Source organism: Mixophyes fleayi, chromosome 9, assembly GCF_038048845.1.
Source record: "Mixophyes fleayi isolate aMixFle1 chromosome 9, aMixFle1.hap1, whole genome shotgun sequence".
Lineage (NCBI taxonomy): Eukaryota > Metazoa > Chordata > Amphibia > Anura > Limnodynastidae > Mixophyes > Mixophyes fleayi.
This window is the reverse complement of record NC_134410.1, coordinates 4,940,872-4,954,839: the sequence shown is the minus strand read 5'-3', so window position 1 is coordinate 4,954,839 and position 13,968 is coordinate 4,940,872. Positions and strand designations below refer to the sequence as shown.

At 39.6% G+C, this 13,968-nt stretch overlaps 1 protein-coding gene across 3 annotated transcripts in view; it reads right to left on the bottom strand.

Moving 5' to 3' along the window:
• The window catches only part of PCDH11X (protocadherin 11 X-linked), an 875,653-nt gene extending 864,278 nt beyond the window's left edge, over positions 1 to 11,375 (bottom strand). For 2 of the 3 annotated variants that reach the window (XM_075186235.1, XM_075186236.1), the window contains exon 1: positions 10,817 to 11,373. The gene's annotated coding sequence lies outside the window, so the exon portion shown is untranslated. Of the gene's footprint in view, positions 1 to 10,816 lie in introns of all 3 variants that reach the window. The other variant, XM_075186234.1, reaches the window with a different exon arrangement.
• Positions 11,376 to 13,968: the final 2,593 nt, after the last annotated feature.

Genomic DNA, 13,968 nt, shown 5'->3' with positions numbered 1-13,968 from the left:
TATATATACACATATAGTACAAGTTATTGCTAGCTTGTGTCTTAGGTTTAGTGATTCTGTAATCACATTACCGCTATTAGCCAGCACCATTATTTAACTACGTCAGGGACTGTCCGCTCGCTGAGAAACCTGGCAAAAAGTTTGCGTTTGCTGAACTGCCCGGATTTAAAAATCAATCACTTCCAGCCTGATGCATTTAATATTAATCTTGCCAAAGATAATGCACGATCAGATTAATCTAATTAAACTTTCATGCTGGACCCTTGCCACGTGTAATGACTTCTTTGTGTAGACCAGTTGCCACCAAGATGACTTTATAACAAACATCTGCCATCTTGTAGCCCTTGTGGTTTCCTCATGGGAATTGTCAAATCGCTCTTCGTTCAGCAGTAACACTGTAGGGATATTGTGCCAATTACAATGTTATGTAGAATAGATGGTGCAGGATATACTGATCCCTTCTTCCCTCATTTCCAGGGACTGACCCAGGTGCTGTCTGTGGAAATGTCCTTATTTTTTCAGTACCGACAAACTGCACAATAACATTGCTATTTTCTGCCTGTTAGATACGTTTTGCAACATCTGACCTTCGAAAGTTAACAGTTATTAAAACAGAGTGTAAAAATTCCAGAAAAATGACACTATTATCCCATTCAATAACCAGGAGGGAGATGACGAGGATTTAATGATAATGATATAAAGTGGGTGTATACAGCAGCAACGTGTCCCAATATGGTCATCTGTGCTCATCTAGAATATATAATAACATGGACCTGTTATAATATATAATCACATTCAGTATATACTGTATACATCTATACAATATATATAGAAGGTTTATTTACATTAACCATAGGTTTGTCCAGCTAATTAGTGGGCTAAGAGACAAGTGTAGTTCTGGAATGACATTTCACCTATGCTTATTATATAATAGAATTCAGTGCTATAGAAATTAAAGGGACCAGGTAGTCAATGTACTGAAAAATTACAGCTGGTGCTTAACTGTTGGTCAATTCGCTGTTGGCTTCTAGATTATGCGACTGGCTCTCGATTTCCATTGCGAAAATTAATATGTATTTTGTACGCAGGGCGACACGTTTTGCCTGGCACCAGCCTTCGCCCGTTCACATTGTTATGGTTTTTCCCATCTGTAATGGGTCATATTTAAACAAATGGTGATCACACTTGTTTATTAAATCATCACAGCAGAACTTACTATAACAATTGCCTTTTTTTCAAAAATAAAAATTGGCACTTCATTCTGTTAACCCTGCCTAAAATAAATGGCTGTGAATAGAGGTCAAAACTAACCGTCCCCAAACTGTGGTTTAGATGTTATAAATACGTGTGACGAACGAATAAACCTCAAGTGCCAAAGTCCTAATTTTTACAAAGATGGAAAAACAAAACAAAATTAATTTTTAGACTGCAAATGTGCTATTGATATAAGGAGTGAAAGGGGTTTAAGCCTGTACAATAAACCATAGTTCCTATTGTTGTATACCAAAACTTTGTGGATGTTATCAGTAACATCCAAACAGTTTATTTAAATAAATATTAATAAAAAGTGAATATAATGTATACGGTTTTTGATAAGTATTATTTTGCCTTCCACAACTTCACGTCATATCCAGCATTACGTCGGTGTGGAGTACAGTACTGCCATAATAAAATGAAATGTCAGCTGTAGATTCCAATGGAATAGGGCTCTCTGTGGTCCTTGTGGCATGAATATAGGTGGCTTACCTTTACCACAAAATTACTTACTCAATAAGCTCTACTACATGTCATTTGTTATACAAGTGAAGTTTCTCTACAGTGTCTCTTCAAATTAAAAAAAAACAAACAAACAAATACAATCAAAATAGATAACAGTGCAATAGTATTCTGGACAATAAACTTCTGAGTGTAATTAGGATATAATCACTGGGGAAGTTGCGGTCACCATTTGGGATGATCTGGGGGTTAATCCTGTAACATTTCCTTGAACATAAGACGATCAGAGGAAAAAAGAAGGTTTTCTAGGCTACTTTGTTAATCTTTGTGCGCTGGAGTGCAGGGGATAGTACCTGCAATCAGCTTGTTGCCAAGAGATAGATTATTCTACTGTGATGGAACCACCATTCCAAATGCATTATATGTGAGTGTTGAGTGTTATTTGCTTATGTATTTATTCTGTAGGTGGTTGATACAAAATAATAGGAGAGAGTATCGTTTTATACCAGGGGCATTTTCCGCCGGTAGCTCTTGGTTCACGGCTGGTGGACCTAGGTAACCAGCCAGTTCCCTTTCAAACTTCCAATTGACAAAAGAGTGTGAGCTTGGGGTGAAGCATTCGCTGCATGTTCCACTGAAGTTGGAGACATTATATTGCCGTTTATTACAATATTATCTATATGGAGTATGAAGAATAATTATAACACGCAAGGTGAGGGGCAGATGGAAGCAATACAGACGGAATATAACATAAGCAAACTGACCTGAAAGCCCTGAGGTCAGCATTTGAGCAGTAGAGATGTACAGATATCAGGATCAATAATCCCGATACCTGCCCCATTTTCACAGCACTTTTCTTGCATAATCGCTGATATGATAGAAAATTCTGTAACAAACATTTGTATGAAGAAATCATAAGAGAAAATGGTTTTTCAGAGTTCAGCGAGAAAGGCCCAGTAGACCAGACTTTCCAGTTCTCTTGTAGAGAAAAATAGAAGGGAGGGGGGAGGAGAAAGCTCAGACTTTTATCTTTTCATACTCACTTGATACATGTCCACTGACCACTGACATCTCCAACTCACAAGTGAGTGAGAAAAACAACTTTGATATTTGCTTATTCCCCACCAGAAAAGTTGATAACACCAACTTACAATCGTCTTTAGATCATTATGGTAAAAAAAAAGGGGGGGTTCTTTTTTAATTTAATAAGACATATTGTTCAATACAAGAATTACGCAAAGCTTTCAAATGATTTAGATTTCATCTGGATTATAAATTCAGACAACATTTCAAGGACCCCAATTAATTTCAATTGCCCCAATTAATAAAACACAATATAATTCCTTTCTTGATATGTGCATATAGGGTTATATAACAGATACAATTCTGTTTCTAGTTCACTTATCTCATCCTCCCAATTTTACAATGGATTTATAGAAATTCCAAATGTTTTTTAATCTAGTTACTCAAAATAACTAGCAAAACATTGAACTCCAAATAAACCACAATGATCCTGGTACAGAATACAATCTGGTGTGTTTGATATAGGACAAGCTACAATCACTGCATTAAACGCTGTCCCACTCATCAGACAGATAAATGCCTCAGGTGTCTAAAGACCTTTAAAGCCTCTAGTGAGCGAGATGTAATCTAAATGTCTTCTAATAAATGACAGAGTGTGAGTAACTGTGATTCCCAAGTGAGTTAGGTCACGTTAATCCGTCACTCCATTCTGGGGGTGTAACCGGACTGTCGGGGGATGATATGTGGGGGGTCTTGTAAGAGGGAAAAGAACTGATATGATCAATGAATCACATTTAATTCAATATTATATATATTTATTAAATCAATTTAGATAGATCATTATTAGTACAAAGATTTGTATATGTGAGCTATACTATAGACAAGAAACTTCTACAGTTTTTGGTACTTTTGTCTGTCCATATGTACTCAACAATCAAGCCCCACCCAGTTACTAACATGGAAGGTTTAAGGTGGAGTGCAGCATCTAGGTACAAGAATTGCCAGATAAAAATCATTTTCTTGTAGTAAGGTGATGTGAGTTTGGTTTATCAATATTTTGGTCTTGATGCAATATGAAAAATTTAGATTTAAAGTTAAAGTTAATCCCTCTTCTGCGCACAATGGGCTTAACCGGTATTAGCTAATCAATTCACTTGGCGTGACATCACAGAGGGGTTTCTGAATGTGACTTCAGCCCGCTGGCAGCGTTGCCCAACTTGTGTAGGTGATGTGTGGGGCACATCTCAGTAGCAGATTCCTAAATTCCAAAAACCAAATGCATCGGACAATAGAAGCTACATAGAACTACACTGATACCGTTAACTCTTGAAGTGTTACAATGTATCTGTGTGGACTCAGTTCTAAAGGATTATAAGTGAAGTTCCCAGAATGCACAAAATGGCAAAATGACGCCAATCCCCTCTCCCATCTATTTTCCACTTTTCACCTCAGTTTTATAGATCACTGAGGCAATATGACAAAGTATAAAATAAGTACAAATTGTGTTGGCATTACGTCATTCCACGAGGAAATGGCAAGACAATGGTATATTTATGGGGCAAGATCCCACCCTCAAATTATCCTGACAAAAACTTCTAAACTTTACATATTTTTTTTATGCATAAAGTACACATAATACAAAACATGTAAACTCCAAAACATAGCATCGATTTACAGACTATACTCATGTTGCCCTAAAATCCTCAACTCAAAATTGCTTAAAGAAATAAGAAGATTTGTCCCTGGTGGTCATATGTGGTACTGCAGCAGGTGCATTTTTTTATTTTTATTATTATTAATAATAATAATAATAATAATAATAATAATAATAATCATCAATTTAAAAGCATTAAATAACTTTTTATTCTACACAGCAACAATCCCATAAAGGTACAATAAACAATCACAAGTAGAACTAATCATTATAAATCCTTTTAAATGAAGGATATATAATGTGGAAGGGTATGTAATGAGGCCTGAAAAATTCTTCTCTCGCACTGGAGCAAGCAATGAGGTTTTATAACCAATTCGAAAACAATCCCATGATGGTTTAATACGAACAATAATTTTCTACACCAAGTTCTCCTATGAGATAATCACAGCCCATAATCTAGTGCACGTAATGTACAAATCTCTTGTTGCTGCTAGAATCAAGATGTGAGTCTCTTGCAGGTCATTGTAAAGATTTTCCATCTAACTCTACCCCGGTAACACAAGCTGACTATCTACCACAACTCAGCACCAATTAGTCTTCTTGCATTATATACATCTCAACACATCTCTCTCATCCGAGGTTAGGTTATTGATAGAACGGAGTCTGTGTACACTGTGTGTCAATTTAATTCATTGTAACTTTTTCTGACATTTCATTTGGCAACAACTCCTACTTATTAGAGCATTAACCTGCAATATTATATATATATATATATATATATATATATATTATATATCAATCTGCTCACTGTAATGAAAATTCTTGCGTTTCCTCTCCAAGTGGGAACCTGTCTCTCGTGACAAAGATGCAGTACTTAAATCCTAGTGTGCTTTTCCGGAAATATGATGGTTATGACTAAACAGGGCTAACAAGATAACAAGATCAAACTACACTTCATTTATGATTACATTCAGTTGGAAATCACAGAATATCTGACCCTTGCCGACCTTTACGACGGTCGGTAGTGTTACATAATTGGTGCTCTAGCGCAAGTCAACTTTTTAAAGACAGAGAGAACGATCGTGTTCTGTACAAAAGTTCAACTCATTTTATTTCCCACCAAAGTGTTACAGATATATCCTAATAAAATCCAAGAGGGTTTATAATCCAGGTGGATAAATCTGGTTTAAAAGACGCTAATGTTAATTTTCACTAGATCACGTAGAGCTGTCAATTACCAATTCTTTATTCCACTCCAGTATTGACAAAAGAGTACGCTCGGCAGTTAACTGCTTAAATACCAGAACCCATTATGGATGGGAGGGGATTCATTTAATAACGGATATTAATACGAGGTTAGGCTGTAGAAAGAAAAATAAAATGTAGCTACATTCAACTCAATAAGTAGTTGGTGTGAAGCTGATTTAGAATACAGACGCGTCATCTGAATCAACAGAGATTAGATCAAATGTTTATAAGGCATGTTGACCATTCATCTAAGGCTAACAAAGTATTTTTCTATTGTAAATTATATTTCATCCAGAAGCCAAAATGTAGTGTGTATTATTCCCTATTGAATGCAATGAGAACAGAAATACAAGGAACATCCAGACAATTCCATTGCACCCCTGAGTGCTTTTTAAATTGTGAACCAAAGGTATTGACACAGAAATATATTCATACCATTGGTATTGCAACATCGAAAAATGTCAGTGTTGTTTCCCGGTAACACACCTCTTGTGGGATTTAGCTGTACAATGATATGTCTTGTGTAGCCAACGTGTCGTTCTCTACCTGTGGTGGCACTATAAGTCCCAGCATGCTCCTGTTGGCAGGGCATTCTGAGAATTGTAGTTCCAAGCCACAGATTGACTATGCCGTGCCTAGACTGTAACAGTAAAATAACTTACAGGGGACAGATAATCTTGGCAGCAGTGGGGCGTTCCACGCTGAAGAGAGTATCACACTATTGGATGTAGTCCCCCATTATGTTGACGCCCTCTTCAGAGAGGTACACCTCACCACTTATGACCTTCCTGGCTGATTGCAACAAATAACACTATTTGGCCCGGGATTTTAATCCCCTATAATATGACTAATTGACTAAACCTTTTTTTTTTTTTTTAACAAGTTCAGACTTACTTAACAGCCCCACATCAACAAAAAAATTGTAGATATAATTTATCTTTAAAGAGAAATGGGAAAATATAAAAACCTGCTGTTTTAAAAAGTTAACTCTTTAGGTGCTAAAATGTCTATCCATGTAAGTACATGACAATGTATTGGGTGCTCCGAAAGGGCAATTATCACTCAGATTAGGAGCTGGTGAGGGCGGATAATTCTCCTACCAGAAAAGGAGTACAGCGGCTCAAGATATGTGGTCTAGTCCTGCGAGGTGAAACTTTCCACCGCCTCAGTGATAACAATATTCATATGGTCCATTGATTATCTCAAGAAATTATTTTATTTTTTTTACTTTGTTTGCTCAAAAAAAAACCCCCAGCATTATCCATATTCCATCCACATGAAAGGGCCACAGATCTTAGTATGAAGTGACCGTGTTGACATCTCATGCTAGATCTCTGCTTCTCCCACTAGTTATCAGTTCTGCATACACACCAGCTAATTGCTCATTAAGCCAGTCGACTGGTGAAACATACGAAGACGGGTCCCCAAGGATGACCCTGAATACACACACATGCACAAAGCCACAAAGTTATTTACTCAAAAGATCATGACTCTTGACGAGAAAGACTGTGTTTTATATCTGCAGATACATCACTGTGTTTGATAACAACCCAATGCCTGGAGAAGATCGTACTGTCTATCCAACGACCGACCCCCTCAATTTAGAAAAGAGATTTTCAGAATCTTGGAGGGGTGGCTGGTGATTTGTACCTTAGGGGCATAATTGTAATCAAATTACTACACTTTGCAATTAAATAAGGATGGTTTAAGTTGTCAAGATGCAACTAGATGTCTTACAGGGGAAACACTCTGCTTGCTGATTGCTTAGTAAATTCTGCAGTACCCTAATCTCAAAATATCAATCTGCAAGTCAATATGAATGTGGCAGACCATGCCGATTCCTTTAATGGTCCAACAAGTACTGCATGCCAGAAATTAGCTGTAGGAAACTCCCCCCCTTTCCAGAATTGTTTACTGGAGCCACGCACCCAGACCCAAGAGTATCATCTGTACCGTGAACTTAATTATGATGTAAAACAAACGTATATCATAGACAGGAACATATGTGTGAAACGCAAAAGTACTGCGCCAGTCTTGAGATTTCAATTAGGTGCTATCTCCAAGTTCCTGTGCATGTCAACCGCAAGTGTGCACAGCACTTGTTAAATACCCCTCTATAACAATTACCCATGTATGAAGATGTATATTACTGAAATGAAACATTGCTGACCTCATTTCATTATGCAGAATTAATCTATATTGTCACCATTCTAATATTCCTAATTAGTACCTCTTAAAAACAGAGACTTTAATCAATAAAAGGAGCATTTTGTTATTCCCCCAGGAAGCCGTCTCCAGGAGAGGAGAACGTTTCCATTCGGTCAAGACACCGGCCACTAATATCTACAGGACTCAGAACTAAATGGAATCATATATTCAGATTTGAGCCGAATGCAGCAAACGTCGCTAATGTCAGATCCAGTTTGAAAGTTTATAGCCTGCTAATCCCGCTCTTATTCGCTGGATAACACATTAGAGACAATTACAAGGGCAGTTTAAATCCTCCAACAGAGGAGCTTTTGAAGGAGCTAAACAAGCAAAAAGCTTTTATAGTTTTTGGCAAGTTATGCAACTAATTCACAGAGCACAACTGAAAAGAAATCTGCCTTTATAAACCATTGTCTTTTGTTCTTTGAACAAATAGGTAATAGCTGTTGAAATCTCCCAATGTATTACAAAAGTGCATTTAAACCCCAGTTTCCACCATAGAGCGTATATCACCAGACTTCTATTGCCTGATTCCTGAAGGATCTATGTTAAACAAATAGGGCTGCCAAGAAGGACCGTATCCCTGTCATTATAGCTGCTGTATACACAATACTCTAGAAAGACTTGGATTTTGACTGCTATGTCTAAGATTCTTTGGAGGAAAAAAAAAAGCATTTGAAAAGAGTGAATTAAGGATTGTTCGTGAATTTCTTCATTACTTTGCTCTATGCAGTATATAAATTTCAGAGGAAGACCACCGGTTCATATCTTTGATCTCCTCTATGTTAGAAGCTGTGTGGAATAAAACCAATTTCACCGAACAGACAGTGCAACACTGCATTTAAATGATCCAAGCCTAGAATGTCTCTCTCAACATCTCACCGAAATAGAGCCTATCCTGGTAAAGACAAGTGGGCACCATTATTTTGCATAGAAATTGAGTATTAGTTTCTCTACATTGTACAAGGATGCTGTCTCTATGCGCCACTAAAACACAGAACAGTATTTCTGAGCTGCAATAAGAATTGAAGTGGCTCAGTTTGTACTGGTTTAGTATAGAATAAGATCACAGATTGTTAGGAGAAGATGTTATTTTTTTCTCCCCCCCCCCCCCCCCACTCATTAAACAATCCAAATCGCTTGCAAATTTCCACCCCATGCATTGTACTAAGTAGGAACTCTAAGTGGGAAACTGGCACTGGGGGACAAGTGAGATAAATCTTGGAATCTTCGCGTATCCTGGTGGATTTCCCCCCCCCCCCACTCCTAGAGTCCATCATAATTCTGAATCTATTTTATGATATGCAACATGTATCTCGGAATAATGAATAATGTAGACAACATATGGAGAATTATGTGCACCTTGCAGATAGCAAGATAGATGCCTGTGACAATCAGAAATAGTTCCAGTGCTATTTAAAGCAGCAATTTTTTTTTCTACTTTATGGCTCCAGAGCCCCATGAAAGATAGATATTTGTCAGTCTGATTCTGTTAGACATTGAAATTTAAAACTCTCCCTCAAGATTGATGCAGAGAACTGGTCTGCATTATGTGCGACTGTGGCAAACGTTTGATTCCAAAATTGATTTTACCTGGACACTACCTGTGTGTTGAATATATCTCCAGCACAGACATTAATCAATATCACCATGCAGAGGTCTGACTCTCACAGCCAGGCTCTTTCTATTCTCCAGAAAAATAATTATAATAATAAAAAAAAAAAGTTTGCTTTATTTTGAATGCTGGACAACTTGATTGATTAAAAGAACAAAAAAAACCTGCCATGCTGAGTGAATACATAATTTCACAGATTACTGGTATTTTGCGGTTGGATGACAGTTTCTGGTTATACGTGTACTGCAGGCTGGGGATAGATTTTTTTTTTTCCCCATTGGCTCAACATAATAATACTGCGTTGATGCTCAAAAGAAAAAAATGATCTCAGCTTAACAATGGGTCTGTTCATTGAGATATACAGCAACCAGCTCAGCTTTAGAACTGCTGTACTCCTGCAATTGACTTGGCAGTGCTAAATACTCTACATCTTTAACATATGCTCTTATTAGAATTCACCTTCTGCAGTCTGTCATCCCAATGCACTGTTAATAATGCTAACATGCAAATTAGACTAATATACATAACATGCCTGCTTTCCAGCGAGGATTAAACATCCAGAACCCACTGCAGATATGAATGGTCCAGATTTCTTAAAAGGCAGCAGAACCAAACCAGAGAAGGCAATTGGACCATTCCTATGTCTCCCTACCAGTTGATTTTATACTTCAATCCTCCCATATGCAATGATCATTTATTTCCCCCCACAACGTGCATTGGGTGCTTGAGCTCAAACCTCCTCACCTCTTGTTTCACACTCAGTACTGCAGCCAAGTACTCACGTCTGACTATCCTACAACTGCAGACCATCACTGCAATCCAACTCATCTCTCCCCATCAGGACCACAGCATCATATTCCATGTACAGCTGACAGGAGCTCAGAGAAGCTGCAGCTAGATGCAAAATGATAAGGCACAAAGTACAATGCACTGCTGGTTACCTGACTCTTAAGACTGGCAGGAGATGCAGGTACTGATTATTAACTGCAAACACTGAGCACCCTATATGTATAGGGAAAATACAGCTGTTTAGCTGTAGGGCACAAATCTTACATTACAAGCGTTTAGATCTAGGTGAGAAAACACCTACAGGCACCTTCCATCATTGGTCTGCCACATCCAAGTTTAAAGCATGTACAATGGGCAATCCCTGCTCATTAATAGCAGTTACTTGAATATGCATCTGAAGACACTTTGTAAGAAGGAGTACTTTCATTTGACTTGAAGGTACTGTGCTTAGAATCCTAATTCAGAGATGAGTGCCTGTATAAATATCCTAATAGTAGGTCCAGCAGTAACCTAGGGGGGAGGGGGGGGGGGCTCAGCCCCTCTGTGTATGATCCCATCCTTACCTTTAATTCCTGTATGGTATAAATGGTGGTATTGCTCTGCTGCTAGTCCTCAGCATTATCTAGAAAAACGATGGCAGTCCGGTCCCACTGCTTGCAAGTTGAACCATTCAAAGCCAGCCCCTGACCCAACAGCTCCTTCTTCATACCATTCAAAGTCCACAGCAGCAAAAAAAAAAAGCTGGATCCTTGCACAGAGAGTGTATCCAAAGTTCTGGATGAGTCTCTAATTGCTGTGCAGCTCAGCTGTCAGTAATGCAATTCCACATCGCAGGGCAGGTTCTGGCTCTCCAAGCTGAAAGTCTGCTAACAAGTTGGGATGATAGCAGTGGAGAAGGGCAATGCACAGATCTATCCTTTGAAAAGAGAGATGAAAGTGATCTTCTGAAGAGGAGACCCCTGGACCAGATCCTGGGTGCTCTCTGCTCAGGTCACTAGGGATGTGATGGTCAGTGTAGCTTGTCTTGTAGTGACAGGGCTGTGCGTCTACTGGAGACCTCTGAGTATACAAGCAATAAGCAAGCTCAACCCTGCTGTCTGAATTCAGCACTGGTCCTGCCAGCATTCCTCTCCACAGCTGACATCACCGGCGGGCGGGGCTTAACATGCAAATCACAGAACCTTTCCCTAGATGTTTTTTTTTTCTTTATGCTCTTAAAGGTATCTTGCTGAATGCTTCCACCCTCAGTCCACTTGCAGGAAATCAGGACTGCAGCATCTTTCAGTCTATTAATTCTCCAATATCTCTCTTTGTTCTGTTAACAGCATAAATGTCTCTCCTTCTATCAATGCATATGCATACTTTTTTTTTTTTTTTGCATTATTAATATTATTACTTTATTTTAATACCAATTTTTTTTGCGAAATTAAGAAGCATAACCCAGCGTTTGAGCTGTTCCTCTCCTCTTATCTGCAGTGATTTGATACGTATGTTACACTGAGTGATGTTGATATGTTGCATTGTACGTGATTTACCAGACCGGTCATGTAGCAGTCTAAGGAGTGTATAAGTGCTATGTGGAAGCATGGAGACTGACTGACTGCCTTGTACCAGGGTCCACAGGGGAAAGCGGCTTCCTAAAATAGAGCAATTCTCCTGAACACAGGGACTTCTGTGTGGTTAAAAGCTGCATCACTACAAGCAATCAGGACCTTTAATGTTTAACCCATTCACTGACTGGAGAGCTGTCAATCAGAGGCTTGCAAGAGGAGGGAGATGATATAAGTGCACCAGACTTCTCCTACATTATGTGTGATGCATCCTCAGGACCTGTGTCTTCTCCTATTGCCAGACGGACACAATAATACTGACATAAAAGATCGATGTTCCCCAAGTAATTAACTATATCACTTTCAGATAATAACATAGTGGGGCACAGGGCGTCTGTGTTGCTATTGCAGAGATAGCTGGGGTTATTAGTGATAGAAGAGGCTGGAGGGCAGGAGGCTGTAAAGGGGTAGTGGGCAGCTAGGAGTGGATGGATGAATTAATTCAGCTTTTCATGATCTCCAGCCCAGCACGTTAATTCAGCCCCTTGCTCACCCAAAGCAGCTACTGCCAGGCAGCCAGGCAGAACAAAGCCACACTGGCACACATACCTCTCTGGGGGTACTGCAGCTTTAAACAATAATACTATACAAGCACCTGGGCAGCACCCTGGGGATCAGACCTCAGGGGGTGGGCTCTGAAATGTTTCACAGCAGAGGTTGACAGCCTGTGGCTCACCAGTTGTTGTGGAAGTACAAGTCACAGCATGTCTGACGAGCAGGGCATCCTGGGACTTGTAGTTCCACAGCAGCTGGGGACCCACTGGTTGCCCCGAGCCTGTTAGGTTTAGAAAAACTTCTTGATATTCTGCTTTCTGTCCACGGCAGAGAACTGGTTAATCCTTGCAATGATGAACCCTGCTCAGCAGCCGGAGATTAGTAATCTAGGGGAAGATTCTTGTCTCCAGCATCTGATATATTGTTTGTGCTACTACTGAGCAGCATGTAATCTGTGACAGAGGGGATTCAGGATGAACACATCTCCCCCCCCCCCCCATGCAGCCTGATCCTCGCCTCCCCTGCAGTTTACAGCTCCCTATTGAGTATGAAATTCCAATTTCTAGGAGTGATCTTCATCCCCAGGTATTGTGATCGCCCACTGGCAGCCCACATGCGGTCTCTTGTTACTGAGAAGGTGCCAGGGAGCCCCCGCAGTACAGTACTGGTCCCCACCACCAGTCACCGGCACCCCTTGTGTGCCAGAAGACCCCGACGGATTGCAGAGGGTGTGTGTGTCAGTCCACACAGTACAGGCTGCTTGTAAGCTTCATCCCAATTTGCATTCCTGATTCATGGCTTGCACACCCCCCGGGCTCTGGCTGTCTATTTAGATGTGCTGAAAGCTTCTCCCATCCCTCCTAAGCAAAGAGAAGGAGAGGATGTTTTAATTTAACTATTCCGTGCTAAGAGGGTTATGTTAATGGCAGCAGCTAGATCAGAGTGACTGTGTGTGAGACAAACAAGGTGGGTGGTGGAGGAGATCGTGTAATATCTGCAGATGTTCAGCTTCCTCTGATATTTCTGCTTTCTCCTTGCAGCTGATAACATGATAGTACTTCAGCACAATCTAGTCCTCAGTCATAACCTATTATTTGAGCTCCCCCGAGCCTCGTTTATATTCCCAGCCCCTTCTCCCGAGACATGAGACAGTTACATGAATTTCAATAGGGATTCTTCAACTCCAGTCCCCTAAAGACTGGACTAGGACCAGGCAGCGTCCAGCGCTCCCAGCTCTTGGAATCTTGAGATCTTGGGACAGCAGCTCTTGGAATCCTGGGACATGTAGTTCAGCAACAGCTGGAGTGTTCTTTCCTCTGTTCTGGGTGATCAATCAGAACCTTATCCCCCCTTGGTTAATGACCCAATGCCAATATCTGTCATTTTGCACTAATATCACTTAGGACTTTATAAAATTGTCTTTTTTTAAAAAAAATCCAAAACATAAATCACAATCAATTCAGAGCAGAGCTATTAAATTGATACAAGAGCAGCAAAACAAAACTAATCTGGAAGTAATTCCAGAATTTAACATATACAAACCAGGACAGAAAAAGGAATTATAAACATGGAAACATCATTTTTTTTAGGAGCTTAAAAGGGGTTGTCCA